Here is an 18,218-nt window from a genome sequence, read left to right on the forward strand (position 1 = left end):
CATCCAAGGCATCCATGTCTTCATCCATGGCTTTCTCCCATTTTTCATTTCCCATGGCTTGCTCAAAAGAAGTGGGTTCTGGTTCCTGTATCACTTTGACCATATAGGCATAGTGAATGGCTGTAAATCCATCATATTTCAGCCTATCCATAGGATACATGACCCTGGTAGACTTGCGCAAAATAGGCTCACTTCCAGGTGCTCTCAAAACATCCCTGGTCTTCCTTACTCTAGGTGTAACAACAGAAGTAATATCCAACTCATCATCAATGCTCTGTTCTGAGCCACTGGATTCACCATCCACACAAGAGTGACCTGCATTCACATCAAACATGGGCTGATCGACCTTCTCTTTTCCTTTTCGTGATACCTGCATACCACTCTCTGCATTGCTTTGAGGGGATTCTCCTGATCTCAATCTGCCTGTCCATGGCGAAGTATGTGAACCACTGGTAGAGGACACTCCAGGTCCACTGATATTTTGCGATTGCTGCTGTGCATTCTGTGCAGCATTACCATTTTGTGCATCTACATCAATCATCACATTTACTGGTTTATACCAGCTACTCATCTCATCAAAAACAACATCTCTGCTCACTGTGAACTTACGTGTAGAAGGGTTATAGCATCTATACCCTTTCTGCTGCAGAGAATAACCAATAAAGACGCACTTCTCAGCTTTTGGATCCAACTTGGACCTCAACTCATCTGGCACATGGACATAGGCAATGCAACCAAAAATCTTCAGATGAGAAATATCTGGTTTCCTACCAGTATACATCTCCTCTGGCGTCATGCCATGTATTGCTGCAGTGGGAGTCCTGTTCATTATATAGACTGTTGTGGCAACTGCTTCAGCCCAATAATAATCTGGTAGATCTTTTTCATTTAGCATAGCCCGAGATACCTCTCCAATATGCCTGTTTTTTCGTTCTGTAATTCCATTTTACTGTGGGATATGACTGCATGAATATTGCTTCTTTATACCATGCTCCTGCAAGAACCCTGCAAACTCATTTGAGAGGTACTCTCCCCCTCCATCTGACCTTAGGCATTTTATTTGCAGGCCTGTTTCTTTTTCAACCATAGCTTTGAAAGCTTTGAAGTGCCCAAACACTTCACTTTTCTTTTTCATAAAATACACCCACAGTTTTCTGCTGAAGTCATCAATAAATGTGACAAAATAGTGACAGCCTCCAATAGATGCAGCTTTTGTAGTCCACACATCAAAGTGGATTGATTCCAATGGCTTTTTACTCTCTTGAACATGCCTAGGAAAAGGTTTCCTTGCCTGTTTCCCAAATTGATAGGCTTCCCAAACCTTGTGCATTTCCGCAACCTTGAATTTAGGCAATCCTACAACAATATTTTGGGCTTGCATTGATTTAAGTCGCTGTATATTAACATGACCAATGCGTTTGTGCCAGATATCAATATCAGCAACTACACCGGTCCCATGTGCAAACATTGCTGCACTCAATTCAGGCATGTCTGCATCCAACGTAAACATCCTGCCCTTCTTCTTTCCTTTTGCTATCAAGCGACCATTATTTTTCATATCCTCAACAAAGCATCCATGAGGATTAAATCTGACCTGCAAGCCCTGCTCAACCATCTGACCAACAGAAACCAGGTTCTTGGTGATGTTCGGAACATGAAATACATCAGACAAGTATTTATTTTTCCCATCCTGCATAGACAAAGGAATTTTGCCAATCTGCACAATAGGATGTGCAGTATCATCACTAGTCTCCACAAATCCTGGTTTTTCCATTTTTCTTGCATCCTGCATCCATTCAGCGTGACCTGTCATGTTGTTTGACACACCTGAATCAACATACCACACATCATTGCTTTCTTTTGCACTTGTTACAGAATTTTTCATATGCTGCACCATAAACAAATGCTCATTTCTGTCATCACCCTGTCTACTAGAGGATGCATAATTGCCTTGCTGCAATTTTCCATTCATAATGTCATTCTGCTTTTTGTAGCAGTCTTTAGCCATATGACCCATTTTGCCACAATAGTAGCATTCAACATTGCTGTTTGCATTTTGGCCTCTCTGCCATCCACCACGGCCTCTTTGGCTCCCCCTGCCTCTAGAGTTACCACGTCCCCCTGCATAGGACTGGTTTTCTTGCATTTGCTGCATATTCTGATTTTACCATGACCTGCAGATCGGCCTCCTCTACCTCTGCCTCTACCTCTGCCAGCATTTGAGTAGAAGACAGTTTCTTTTGAAGTTCCTGCTGAAGAAGATGCACCACCATTTCTCTGCTCTTCGGAAATTAGAAGAGCAATCAACTCCTCAAAATCAGGAAATTTTTCACGAATGGCAATGGATGTCCGGAACTGTGCATAATCCTTTCCTAGACCATTCAAGGTCACAGAGACCAAATCGTCATCATCCACTGGCGACCCAATGGAAGCAAGTGCATCTGCAATTTTCTTCACTTTCATGTGGTAGTCATTTATGCTCAAATTTTCTCTCTGCACATTGTGCAACTCCTGTTTGAGTTGCATTTTCCTGGCTTGCATATTTGTGCTATACATTTTTGCCAAAGTATCCCATGCCTCCTTTGGCGTATTTGCATCCTGAATATGCACAATCATGGAGTCCGAAATACTGATAGCAGTACATAACTTTCCTGGCTCTCTCATGCCATCCTTTGAATGCCTGCATTTCCTATTGACTGGGAACATTAGGAAGAATGAGAAGGTACTTCAAATCATATACTTTGACTTCTGCTTAACTTTAGTTTTGTAGGTTGTGTATTGTCTCACTCCAATCCTTTGATATGTTGCAGCTACAAATTGAGGATGACACATTCCTCCAGAGATCAAGTGGAAGCAGGCATGTTGGGTTTCACAAAATGTCAGGCCTAGCTCATTATATTCATGATCTAGGCAGTGCCAAGATCTTGATTTACCATAGGCAGTTGAGCAACAATGGAGAAGCCATTGTTTACTTCCTAAAATGTTTGTCCAGGGCTTTAGGTGGACATGCTCTTTCATGGCAAAAGGAAAAGATCATTTTGATAGAGAGGTTGTCTGCCATAGATATATTTGGAGATTATGTGAATAAGCAGGCCTCTAGGGCCGCTTACTTTTTGTCTTACACTTCTTATGCATTAGCATGTGGTGTTAAGGACCCCAAATATCTGGAGGGCTATGGAAAACACCAGCTCGTAAGGTTTCGAGAGCCATCCATGATTGCATCAGGCCACACAATCCAAGAAGAGGAACAGGTGGAGAGAGCTGAAGAAAAGGATAAAGAGACAGTCGACATCAAGCCAATAAAGAAGAAAAAGACTCCAATCAAGATCAAAAAGAGAGTTCCGATGAACAGGCCCTGGGAGAAATAGGATTTAGTCATCGAATATAGCACAAACATTATATTAAATTTGAACTGATTTGTATAAAGTCTTTGATATCTGGTATGATCTTGTATAAATGATTAATAAGTTGATGATGAAATGATTTGTACATTTACATAGAGTGGTGTCGTTAAATATTAAATGAACAATATATTGAAATTGTAAACAAATTGTATTAAGTTCAGATCATATGTTTCACATTGAAATTTTTTTCATGCATAACACCAAGAGTCACTTGTTCCACTAAAAAAATTTCTATTGAATGAGTTTGAAAACATGTGGACATAACACCAATAAGTTACAAATGAGTCCTATTCATGTTTACTTGTCCATTTATGGTTTCTAAATATCTTCGATTCCCTCCACTGTCTATGTCTCTCTGCTGCAATTGAATTGTCTAGAGCTTGTCTTCGTCTTTGCTTTTGGGCTAGAAGAAAAGCAAGCTTGATTTTGGAGCTAGGAACTTTTCTTTTAGCATGCAGCCTTTGTAGTATGCCTCGGTAAAACCATTGGAAGACTTCCTTCAGACTATTTGCCTTCTGACTCCCTCCATAGTGTTGTGTGTGTCTAAAAAATGCATTACGTGCCATGTAGTGAGACTTCTCCATGCCTTGGGTAGACCAAATAGCTGGGCATCCATACTTTTTGACAAAATAGGGAAGATGGTTGTATATGATATGCTGTAAGACATAAGAATGCATAGTAAGTAATAAAAAAAAAGAAGATCACACTTAAGTAAAAGAAAAAGACATAACCTTACCATGTAGTGAGTTATATTGCAGGTTGTCCACGCGTCTTTCATTGACTTTCCAAAATGTTTAATTGCCTCCTCAAAGTTCTTGTAATCACTCTTTGTCCATGTTACTTTGTCATAGAACATGAAGAGTTGATCAAGAGACCTCCACACCTCTGCCTTCCTATTTCGTGCTTCCCCATCTGCCTCATGATCTTTCACAGCATTATGGACTTGCTTCCACAATCCATAATTAATCTTTGAAACTGCTCTACCTTGCCTTACTTGCTTACTGTGTTTGGGTCGAGACAAGAATCTTCTTGCCTTAACACCACCAATAGAGGGCTTGATTGGTACCTCCTTGCCATTGGTAGACTTTTTAAAATCCTTTGTGATTTGAACATCTCCTCCATGCAGACCTATATCGGATAACACTTTTTCCAATGCTTGAAGAGCATCCTTTCTATTTTTTTCGGGACAGAGTTTCCAAGCAAATCCAATATATAAAAATACCAATTTCTCAATAATTTGACATAGACCATGCAATGTGCAGATGTGAACATTACATAGTGGAATGTCCAGAATGGCCTTGAAGTCAGGGTCAACTTTATCTCTATTAGGTGCTCTCTTCCACCATTTTGAATCCATTACTTGAGCTGATTCTTTGCAGTAAAGACAAGGAGACTTTGAGTTGCCTCCTTTACTAATGTTATACATGCACTTAAGTGTTTTAAGATCCCCGGCCATGTGCCACTCTACTTGAAAATCACCTTTTCCTGCAACATGGAGATTCTCGCCGCCTTGCACTTGTCTTTTGATTATTGTTGGTATTTCCGTGTGATGAAACACCCAATCTAGTGTTTCATGGTCTTCGGTCTTCACCTGTGAGATTATAGAAAACAAAAGTATTACTATATCAGATTTGAAAACAATGACCAAAATCAAGTATAAAACAACCCATGATCATACCTAACCACCATATGTGTTTCTCTGACTGCACACTAAAATACTTCGAACTCGCTTCAGTCAATGATGTATCAATCGCTCCATTCATCAATGTAATAGTAACTCTTTCCATTTTCTTTTCCTTTACAACCTCACACTCATCCAGTTTGATAACAAATCTCAAAATGCCTTTGCACTCCTCAAATGTTATTCCATAAAACTCGACCATTCTTTTTTGAAGTTGTTGCAGATCTAAAAATATATTGTTCCAAGGATCATACACAGTGGTTCCTTTAACACCATGAAATATTTCTTCAATATGGATATATTGCCCAATAAATTCATCTATACTTTCATTCAAATGACCTCTTATCCTCCACACGGTTGCTGGATTTGGCAGTAAAACTCGTTTAATCCTTTGATCTTTCAAAGTTGAGGATATCGCATGGAAAATCGAACTATATCCCTTCCTGCTAACTCCACTAACATCAAGAGCCTCTTGGATTATAGTGCCATCAACTTGATTATTGGATACAAAGTCCTCTACAACATTGCGTTTGACTGTTTTGTATTTGTTTTCCTCAATCAAACCTTTTGCTACACTGCAAGAAAGCAATCCTTTCATTTGTTTAACAGGAAGAAGGTTCGGGTCCATATTTTCTTTTGCAGGCTCCAATAATTTCCTGTAATAACAACACAATATGACTATATTATTCAGCACCTCCATTCTTATTTTGCGACAATCAACGAAATAGATATAGTCTGGAAGAGAGCCTTTTTGAGTATACAAAATGATAAATTTCAATCTAACCTTGCTTCCTGAATTCGTCGCTTGCATCCACCAGTCCCAGCCTTCAAATTTGCAATGTTTTTAATCTTCCTGCTACGTTGTCTGTCTCCAAGCACGGTTCTCTTCTTTCTTGCTCTTGTCAACTCTTTTTTACTCTTTGAATGCTCCTCAATTTCATTCTGCAACTGCTGCTCCAATTTTGCACGAATGGCTATCTCCTCCATCTTGGCCCCCTTTTCTTGTAGGTACATCATTTTATACATTTCCGCAAATGCAGACTGCGCTGAAATATAACCAAGAAGTCCATTTTGTCCATCGCCGGCAAACCTCAGTAATGTGGTGGGATTGACAAATGGAGGTGTAGAGTTTTTTACTTGACATTTTGGATATATGCTTCCATCGCACCATAAGTCAATATGTTGAAGCCCTTCTCTTCTCATATTTTCCCGCTGTTGAGCATTCAGCACCGTATCCTTTCGTCTTTTTTGTGCTGGAGCATATTGTTCTTCCAAGTCGATGTGAAGATGGTGTAATCGCTTCTTCTCAGATAGTGACTCACTAGTATCGGCCATTTTTTGTGCTCCTCAGGTTGCGAAGTTTGTTTTTCAATCTCATAGTCGTTTTGTAACATGAATCGTGGAAGTGTGGCGGTATCCATGTGAATATTTTGAAAACTTGCAATCACTAAGTTCAGTGATGGACTCTTAATGAAAGACCTGCACACGTCGGCCAAAGAGATGCGGAATCTTTGGTAAACAAAAAAAAATCTAAGAGGATATTTAATACAAAATCGTGTTAGTCAGACAAAAGATTATCTTATTCCTTTTTGAATTGACAGTTCTGTAGTCCTTACTGACAAATCTGAGCCACGTTTCCGTATTTTACTATTTTTGAGGTCTTTTAGGAGAGAAATAAATCAAAAAATAGTGAATTTCTTACAGGGCCCCAAAATGAGTTCCCTTTTTCCCTAATGGACTTCTACTCAGTCGCCTCTTCAACGAGCTCCGAAGATTCCGGCTACCAATGACTTTTGCTCAGTCGCCTCTTCAACGAGCTCCGACGATTCTGGCTACCTCTCTGAGAGCAAGGACTCACAAAACTCGCCAGCAAGCGCCTCCAATGAGTGGCCTTCTCAACAGACCATCAGAGAAGACGACGGAATCTCGAGATTCCATTGGCATCTCAGAGATTCTTACAAGACACTTCCGGTCGCCCTCCTAGCGACATGTGGCAGCAAGGGTGGATATCTTATCCTCAACCTCACCACATTGAGGTGTGGTCAGCCAAGTGACACGTGGCCTATCTACCACATCATCATCTTATCCTGTCTGCCACATCATCTAGTTGACACATGGCAACCGACTACCACGATAGCAGCCCACATCAGCATTGCCACGTAGGCAAACACGTCACAAGCCATGTCATCTCATCTACCACATCACCCTACCAGCTCAACTACCACGTCACTTGTGCCATGTCAACATAGACACGTCATCACCGATTGACACATCATCACCGACTACCACTTCACTTGTGCCACATCACTTGTGCCATGTCACTTGTGCCACATCATTAGCCACATCACCTGTGCCATGTCATCAGGGACACATCATCAGTGCCATGTCAACATTGCCACGTCACCTTACTGACATCATCTGTGCCACCTCAGCACTGACCCCTATAGGCACAGTCCCTTGCCAGGCACACTGTGCACACATTGCATGTGCACACTCTTGCCACCTCAACACAGAGCTTCACTACCACACCTCTTGCTAAGCACTGTGCCAAATCATCACTGCATGTGACTCACAGTGACACATCATCATTGAGCACCATTTGCACTCCTTTTGCCCCTCCACCTAGATCAAGTCATATCTCTTGATCCAGGAAGAATTTGAGGGTGCTCCAAAAAGGAAAGTCGCTCGGTTTTTTGTGCTCTACATGCTCCTCACATCACATGCACATTTTGGCGCAAGTTACACTCACATTTGAGCCTCGCCGACAAAACCACTTCCTTCATGCACATTTGCCTCTACATCGACGCATCTGACCTAGCACTTAAAAAGAACAAAAGAAAAGAAATTATTTGTTGTTCTTTCATCGATCGATAGTTGGTTTAGATCTAGATCAGAGTAGACTAGATTGCCATAGAGGGGACGCTTTGAATTTCCCCAATTTGCCAATCTAAGCCATGCCCAAAATTCCTGACTAGTACCTACTCGGAGTCAGTCCATACGCTCACATCCGATTTCACATCATTACATTACCTGAAACCTTACGTTCATCAGTTCAATGAGTAGACTTCAGAGTTCAGAGGCATTGCAGATTGATTCAATGGGTAGATAACATTTGATTTCACACACACATGCCACCATTGTAAAGCCTATTCGGCTATCTCACGGCATCGTGCACATCATTTTCAGCCTTGTAAAGCCTCTTGGCTATTCTCGGCATCATTGCCACAAGCCTTGTAACACAGATCAGATTTTATATACTGCAGTTCTATCTTCACCGACGGTACAGATATTTCACTTGGCATCTTCAGTGTATTTGCAGTTGATTCATACAGAGATTTTCAGGACGCTTTTTGAGTACATTTTTTGCACCATGTCGACTAGCAACCTCAATCTGGAGGCATCTGCTAAGTTAGACAACTCCAATTACGGTACATGGAAATACCGAATGGAGACCATTCTTGTGCTTCAGGACAAATGGGAGTATGTCGATCGGTCTACACCTAGACCATTGGCCGATCCCCAACCACCAGTAGCTCTACTTCATCTGTTGTCACAACACCAACAATGAAATCTACATCGGGATCTACATCTACACAAACGGTTTCCGCACTAGTAGCAGATCCTGCCATTGCCCGAGCTCAAGCAGAATGGGATAAGAAAGACAAGTATGCCTATCACCTGATCAAGCAGAATGTGCAAGATGTCATGCTAGGACAGCTCAACACAGTCAAGACATCAAAAGAAGCATGGGATATGTTCGCAGCTCTCTACGAATCCAAGAACACATCTAGGATTCTCACCCTGAGAAACCACATCAACCAGAGTTTCCGCAACAACAGAGAAACCGGTCATGCTTATGTACTCCGCATCAAAGACTATAACAATCAACTTGCAGCAACAGGAGAGACTATGAACCCTGCAGAAATGGTTCAAGTCATTCTGAATGGACTAGGAGAAGGATATGAGAATCTAGTCCAGAGTATTGCCATCCAATGGCAAATTCCAACACTGGAAGAACTTCAGTCAGTTCTACTTGGTGAAGAACTCAGGACTCAGGCCATTCAAGCATGTAAAGGTCATTCTAATGATCAGGCATTCACAGCTTCAAACAGAAGCAGAGGCAAAGGCAGAAACAGAGGTAGAACATACCAGAAAAGTGGTCATCATCAATAAAATCAGCATCAGCATCATCCTCAGCAAAATCAGAATCAGCAAAGAGGAAATCATTCCAATCGAGGAAGATTCCAAGGACGAGGGAATGCATCCACCAATGTGTCAAACATTTAGTGCAACTACTGTCACAAATTTGGACACTATGAAAGAGATTGCTGCAAGAAGCAGTACGACCAAGGCGGTCAATCCAGTATGAGGGAATTCCCGAGGAAGAGGAAATCATCGTGGTGGACATGAATCTAGTCACAGTCATTTTGCAAATGAACGTTTCTTGCAAGCGAGGAATTGCATCAGACTGATAGAATGCACCTAGACACTGATTTCAATCCCAAAGAGGATTACAGTTATCAAGTCAACCAAGTGGAATAGGATCCTTGGTACATCAACAGCGGTGCATCATCTCATATGACAAATCATCAGGAATGGTTCACAGAGATGAAACCATTAGAAGGACACAAAAATGTCATCTACACAGCAGACAATACACCGAATCCAGTTCAAGGGACAGGTGTTATCCCTATGAATGATTTCACTGGTACAAAAGGATTAGTCAAAGATGTGCTTTATGTTTCGAAGCTCAGTAAGAACCTTTTGTCAGTAGGTCAAATGACGGAACACAATTACAAAGTCATCTTCGACGGTGATGAATGCACTATCAAAGACAAATCTAAAAGATGTCAGCTAGTAGCAAAAGGTGTCAAGGAAGGATGCTTATACAGGATGCTACCTACATTACCAGATAAGCATGCCATGTCATCTCAAATGCAATAGATGCCACTATCTGCAAAATGGCACAAGAGATATGGTCATGTCAACTTCAAGTACTTATTAGATCTCAGGAATCAGAATATGGCAATTGGGATTCCGAAGCTACAGTTTCTTGAAAAAGTTTGTGAAGCATGTTGCTTCGGCAAACAAAAGCGAACAACTTTGTCAGAAGTACCTCTCATGCACGAGGTATTCTTGATTTGATACATACAGATGTATGGGGTTATGCCCAGACCCGCAGCATCAATGGTTCACTTTATTACTTGACCTTCATCGCGACGACTACAGCAGATATTGTTGGATCTATTTTCTGAAAGAGAAATCTGAAGTGTTTTCCAGATTTCAAGAATTCAAAGCCATGATAGAAACCCAAACAGGCAGAAAGATCAAGGTCATGAGATCAAACAGAGGAGGTGAATACATGTCTTCAACATTCATGAACTTTTGCAAAAATCACGGCATACGAAGACAATTCACATGAGCAAATACTCCTCAGTAGAATGCAAGAGCTGAAAGGAAGAATGGGACTTTAGCAGACAGTGCTAGAGCAATGCTTAGTGAAAAGCATCTTCCAAATCAGTATTGGGTAGAAGCAATAGCTACAGCTAACTACTTGCTTAATCGGCTTCCTACCGAACCCATACAAGGTATGACTCCTTATGAAGCATTCACTGGACACAAGCCACGCATTGGGCATCTCCGCATATTTGGTTGCATAGCACATGCCCATATACATGATGATCATCGCAGGAAATTGGATGCGAAGTCACACAAATGCATCATGGTTGGCTACAATGAAGAAAGCAAAGCATACAAATTGTATGATCCCATCAACCGCAAAGTCATTATCTCCAGAGATGTAATTTTTTATGAGGAATCAGAATGGAAAACCTCACCTACACAGGAGATAGAAGCATCGACTTCACTGTCATCTACAGAAGAGCGAGAATTGCCAGCAACACCCCAAGTAGCACCACAGCAGCTCTGACAGTCTACTAGGGAAAGCAGACCACCAGCCAGATTGACATATGCTTAAAAAGGCAAAGCAATTTAGGTGGAAACCACCAACTATGCTCTTATGACTACTATCATGGCTACAGAAGAGCCAGTGTACTTTGAAGATGCAGTAGACAAGCCAGAATGGCAAATTGCTATGAATGAAGAAATGGATGCTTTGTATAAGAATAATACTTGGGAATTATGCAACCTTCCACCAGGAAAGAAGGCCATAGCCAACAAATGGGTATATACAAAGTGAAGTACAATCTAGATGGCAGTATTTAGAGATACAAAGCCAGATTAGTTGCAAAAGGATTTGCACAACAATATGGTCAAGACTATGATGAGACTTATGCTCCAGTAGCAAAGATGGATTCCATACGGTTCTTGATATCACTAGCAACACTGAGCAAATGGAATGTGTATCAGCTCGATGTCAAGAATGCATTTCTCAATGGTTATCTAGACGAGGAAGTCTACATGCAACAACCAGCAGGTTATGTTGAACCAGGAAAGGAGAAAAAGGTTTGCCATCTCAAGAAAAGTCTCTACGGCTTAAAGCAAGCACCCAAAAGTTGGTGCATCAGAATTGACAAGTATTTTGCTGATCTAGGATTCATGAAGTCCAATGCAAATCATACTCTCTACTACAAAGTTCAAGGGGAAGACATTACTATTGCACTTTTGTACGTAGATGATCTGATTGTGACAGGAAGCAAGGATAGCTTCATCAAAAAATTAAAACAAGACTTATCTGCAGAGTTCGACATGAAAGATCTTGGACTTATGCACTATTGTCTTGGAATTGAGTTCTGGAGAGATTCAGATAGCACATTTATGAGTCAGCTCAAGTATGTTGACAGTCTCCTGAAGAAGTTTCATATGGCAGATTGCAAGATTGCAGCCACTCCCATGGAACAGAGTTTGAAACTTACTAAAGATTCAGAAAAGCCTACAGTCAATGACAGATACTACAGGCAACTCATCGGATCTCTTATATATCTGACAATCACACGGCCAGATATTTGTTATGCAGTAAGCTCACTAGCATAGTTCATGGCAAATCTAAAACAGTCTCACTGGAATGCAGCCAAAAGAGACTTGAGATACATCAGAGGTACAAGACAGTTTGGGATAGAATACAGAGGAAGTCATCCACGATTGCATGGATACTATGACAGTGACTATGCGGGAGATCATGAGACCAGGAGATCGACACAGGGATATGCATTTTTCCTTGGTCAAGGTGCTATATCATGGTTGTCAAACAAACAGCCAACTGTTTCTTTGTCTTCGACTGAAGCAGAATATAGAGCACTCACTACAGGTGCATGTGAGGCTATATGGCTCAGAAGACTATTGTCAGAAATAGATCACTTTGATGAGTCAAAGCCAACAACAATATATTGTGATAATCAATCGGCTCAAGCATTGGCAAAAATTCCAGTATATCACTCCAAGACAAAGCACATTGATGTCAGAGAGCACTTCATCAGAGAAAGAGTGTTACTTGGTGACATCACACTGCAGCATTGTGATAGCAAAGAAAATGTTGCAGACATCTTTACCAAACCACTCGGTAAAGAGCTATTCGAGAAACACCGACTAGCTCTTGGTTTGACGCAGAGGAAGGACATTCCCATTAAAGGGGTGTGATGGAATGTAATGCTCAGTTCTTCTTCGATTCCCCAGAATCATCATCTTGAGGGAAGGCCTACTTCATGATGTTGATCTTGAGGGAAGGTGTTGAGAGTTCACGCTCAACATCATGTGATCATGTGTGCATAGCACCATCACGTGATCATATGTGCATAGCACTAACCTTATAGAGTGCTATAAAGGAAAGGGTTAGATCACCTAACCCTAACCCTAAAAGGGTTTGTATATATTCTATTTTTTCAACTAAATCTAGTGTACAGTTAGTCATTTGTGGTGTGCTCTCTAGCTGTGCCCTCTCTCCTCATCTCCACTCTTCTCCTCTCCCCTCTTCATATTTTGTCAGTTGAGACAGATGCTAGTTATTTTTCTATTTGGGCGGTACTTATACAAAAAGGTCAACCAGTGGCTTTTGAAAGCAAAAAGTTAGATCGTGCCCAACGGAATTGCTTGACATATGAGAAGGAACTATACGCTATAGTCTATACTTTAAAAAAGTGGAGGCACTATTTATATGGTGCAAAATTTGAATGGATTTGTAATCAGCCATAGCTTAAAGGTAGAAAAGCTAGATGGGCTGAGTTATTGCAAGAGTTTGATATACAATTGACATATAGGAAAGGGAAGTTTAATGTGGTAGCAGACTTTTAGCCGAATGCCAATTGTTAATGAATTGAGTTTTACTCAATTTTAGAATGATTTCCTAGAGTCCTTAAAGGGGAAATGTGAGTTTGATCCTCACTTCTCTGAAATATGGAAAGCAATAAAAAATAGGGATCTAACAAATCAAGAGGCTTTCACTGAGGATTCGCATGGAAATGGCGACACACCACAAGTTGGTGATAAAGACTCAAGTGGAAAAAATATACTATTGAAGACGACTACTTGCTCTACAAGGGTAGACTATGTGTCCCAGAGGATAATGACATTAGGCGCCAAATCCTTTTTGAATGTCATGATAGTTTGAGTGCTGGACACCCGGGAATTTAGAAGACATATGTGCTTCTGAAAAGACAATTTTTTTGGCCTGGAATAGGTAAGGACGTCCAAGATTATGTATTGAAGTGCCAAAAGTACCAGGTCAATAAGGCTGAACGCCTTAAGGTAGGAGGTCTCCTACACCCATTGGAGATTCCATCTGGCAAATGGGAAAGTATCTCCATGGATTTCATTGTGGGATTACCTAGAACAAAGAGGGGGCATAACTTTGTGTGGGTAATTGTGGATCGGTTGACCAAGATGGCTCATTTTATTCCTATCAGGGAAGATGTTAAAACTCCAGAATTAGCTAGACTATTTGTGGAGCATATCTATAGACTGTATGGGCTACCAGCCAGTATTGTTAGTGACCGGGATAGCAAATTTAACAGCCATTTTTGGAGAGTTGTGTTTAAGAGGTTAGAAACTTCATTGAATATGAGCACTGTGCATCATCCACAGAGTGATGGTCAAACCAAAAGGGTCAATCAGATCATTGAGGATATGCTTCGAGCATATGTAAGTAAACAGCAAACTAATTGGGAACATTATTTGCCCATATTAGAATTTGCATATAACAGTGCCAGACATTTAGCTATAGGTTTTAGTCCATTCATGATGATGTATGGATTTCAACCAAGAGCCCCAATGACAGTGGGACTCGAAAAAGAGAAGGTTCAAGCGGCCAAAGACTTTCTTGAGGATATGAATCAAATGCTTAAGTTAGCTAAAGATAGCATAAGAAGAGCTCAAGATAGAGCACGAAGTTATGCAAACCCCCACCATAGAAAGCCTGGAGTTTGAAGTAAATGAGAAAGTCTATTTTAAAGTACCTGAATCTTCAAAATCTCTAAAAACAGGTAAATCTCCGAAATTGTCTCCTAGGTATTGTGGACCATTCACAATACTTAAGAGGATTAGAGAACTTGCTTACAAATTAGCCTTACTTGAAGGATGTAGAGTACATCCAATTTTTCATGTTAGTAGGCTAAAAAGAAAATTAGGAGATGATGATAATCTCATTGGAAATGAAGTCCTAGTTGAACTTATTGAACCTGCATCTTTACCACATGAACCAAAAAAATTTTTAGATATACAAGAAAAAATAACGCGACATACTATATGGAAAAAATATTTGGTTAAGTGGAAAGATAGATCTGAAGAGAGTTCAACATGGGAAAGGGTAAGCAGTCTCCAAAGGAGGTTTCCCAATTTTGTTTTCGAGGACGTAAACCATTCTTAAGGGGAAGGGAATGTTATGTCAGCCATAATCCCAGAATCTCGTCTAGTGTGGTTATGGTGAAGTGGGAAACTAGAGGGCTCGATAGTGCTTGCATCAATACAGAGTGCATAAGTAAGGCCTAAATGGGCATAGAGACTCTAAGGTCCAAATGGACACATGGCACTCAAGAGAACACCATGTGGTAGGCACTAGGCTAGGAGGGAGGATTCCAGAAGGAACTTGAAAAAGAAAGCAAGTTCATGTGACTCTCAGGAATCCGTGGCTGGGTGGACGAGAAGAGCAGAAGTCCTCAAGGTTTGTGGGGATGTGTCACAATGTAGGAATGCATGATGATCCTCGTGGCATGGTGAGATTGTTGTCCTTATCTTCCTGTTGTACTGAGGTAGTGAGTAAGTTGGAGAAAGTATCCAAATTCTCTTGCTTAGATGAAGAAAGAGAAATTTTTTTGAACCAAGGAAGTTCAGTAGTGACCTCAAGTATAATGGTAGAAGATAGAGCCTTTTCAATTCTAGGCAGCATTTCTTCATGACGATGCACATTGACATCATCGTTGGAAATGATTTCATCTATCATAGTTTCCATTTCAAAAAGTAGTGCATAGGCTTTTGTTGTACTCTTTTGGCTTGTATCAAGGACCAAACACCATTCTTCAATGCCAAGGGTATGTAACAATGTGTTATTACCTACTTCCTTGGCCACCATGCCATGCTCAATGATATTTTTTTTATCTCCTTGTTATCAATGAGTGCTAGAGTAGCTTGTACCACTAGACTGGGAATCAGAAGATTGTCGGAATATCCTATGTCCACCAGTTCAGCATGCCACTATAGGTCCATTTGAAGAATAACCATAAGATGTAGTGTTAGTCATATATTCAAGGAATGAGGTGACCAAACCTTGATGGCAATATTTGTGTGTGTGTAATTAAGATTTAGATTAGAATCCCTCAAGAAGGTCCAAGAATATATGAACAACATTTTTTCATTAAATGATATATGAAGAGGGTATTACTAGAGACAAAAATATGTTTGAATTCTAAAAAGAGAATATTTCTAGGATTATAGAGAAAATTTCCATGACAGAACCTTCGTACTACACTTCAACCAGCAACGCTGATACTTGCCACCATCCAACATGCTTAGGTTAGCATAACTTAAATTAGAAGGGAAGACAGCTGTCATAGCATTACTGGACTTGTTATCCATGTTCAAAATATAGAGCAATATATTAGACCATGAAAAAATAGAAAATTCCTTAATCCTCACACAGATAAAATATCCCCACATAAGCATAAAATTACTTATCCCATAAAAAAGATATAGCCATATAAAAAAGCAAATGCCATTAGCAAAATATATGCATATACTTGTTTATCCAAAAAAAAATTTCTTGAAACTTAGTAATCCCTTTCCTTTTTTGAAATTTTGATTTTCTACAAGATCTCATGTTTTGTCTAAAACCCAATAAAAGACACCTTTAAATAAGTAAAAACAACCAAAAGACCATAAGGACTTAAGGTATAAAGAGGTCGAAAAAGGCCTAAATGGACAACTATCCAAAGGTCTGAAGGTCTAGTTTAAGAAGTATCAAGGACCCAAGGTACAAGTAAAAGGTCCTAAGGTCCTAAGGTCACATTAAAGGGTCTATACTGTTTAGATGAATAGCCTTTACCATATGTAAAGCATAGGTCATGGCCTTTGATCGTATGTAAGTGCAAAAGGCCTTTAACAATTTATATAAAAAACTCCCTTCCATGGCTCGAGGCCGCAGGACTCAAGGGATCAAGGGATCCAAACTCCCACTGTGCCTGTGCTTTATGTCTTGGACTATGCATTGCATAGTCTAATTCACAGTAAATGAGGACTAGTCTAATTCTATGTCTTGGATTGCGCAATGCATAGTCTAATTAATTGAGGAGCTTGCTTGAATCCTTATGCTTCCCGTTGCACAATCTAGTCTAGGACACCCGCCTGTGTGCTCAGCTAGTCCACTCTACCTCCACTGTATCCAAGGGCCCATGGCTTTTGAAATCATCAATGCACCGCCCTGTGCAAGCTAAATTATTGAAGGCACGCCTATGTGCATTGTGTAGATCTTTGAAAAAATATATAGGCCATGTGTCATTCTACCTATAGCAAAGAAACATTCCTTTTTCTACATGGGGAAAAAGGACCCCACTCCATCTTGAACAAAATTGTCAGGAAGGTGTGTGTCTGTGTGTGTGTTGTGAAGTAGACTTAGTGCTATGGACCATGACATAGGTGATGATGTAATGCAAGGACCCCTCTTAAGGAGGTTCCTACGATATAGGAGTGATCTCCTTTGATGTAGGAGAGGTGCCTTTGATTTAGGCCAACCTCCCACACACTTTATAAAAGAGAGTTGCCTCTCTCACAATGATGGAACACTATTTGAGTTCATCTTGTGTTCTCTTTTCTTGAATCATCATGCAAAAATATATATATAGAGTTTGCACAGAAACAATAGAACAGTGTCGAATCCGTCAGGTAGTCCACACTCCAAGGTCAGGGTCTACTTACCTACCACCATCCAAGAAAAACTAGGTGTTAGAACATCATAGTCTCAATTGGGTAGATAGGTAATGCTTGTATTCCTTGGTGTGTTATTGCTTTACCAAGGAACATAGACAACCATCTAGATTCACAAGTAAATTTTTGAACATCCCATACCATAAGTACACTTCGTGTCATAAATCTAGCCAGCTACAAGGGATACCAAGGGGGGTAGTGCACCCCCTTGTGGAAAAGAGAATAGTCTTTTACCAATTAAATTAATGATGATGATGATGATGATGCTACTGCTGCTGATGATGATGATGATGGGGGATAATCCACACCCATGATTAGAACTTAATGGTAAAAAGATAAAATATTGAACAATAATAATGAACCATAAAAATTAACGTGCAAGTAGGAAAGTAAACAAGGAATTCCTAAAGGAACAAGAGAAGTGTTTAAGCCATGAAATAATTATTTAGATAATTAACTAATTAATAGATAAGTAGAATTGCATAAATTTTTAATAAGCGCTTGAAATAAAAAGCAAAATTTACATCGGTAAAAAGAGAGACAGCACTTGATAAGGAAAAAGAAATTTAGTTAATAAGGATAATTAACTGATACAGAGGATTACCAAAATTCGAGTGACTGCGTTCGAGCGAGGCGACGGTTCGAGTGAGGAATTTCATAAATTTTGACATTCTAGTGTGATGTTTTATGTTCAAAAAGTAGCATGCATTGCTTACTTTTATGGTTGTTGTCCTACCCATGATATTGTGTGAGTAATCAATTGTCTT

Source organism: Dipteris shenzhenensis, chromosome 17 (assembly GCF_047967505.1).
Source record: "Dipteris shenzhenensis isolate YYH24624 ecotype China chromosome 17, Dip_SZ_1.0, whole genome shotgun sequence".
Lineage (NCBI taxonomy): Eukaryota > Viridiplantae > Streptophyta > Polypodiopsida > Gleicheniales > Dipteridaceae > Dipteris > Dipteris shenzhenensis.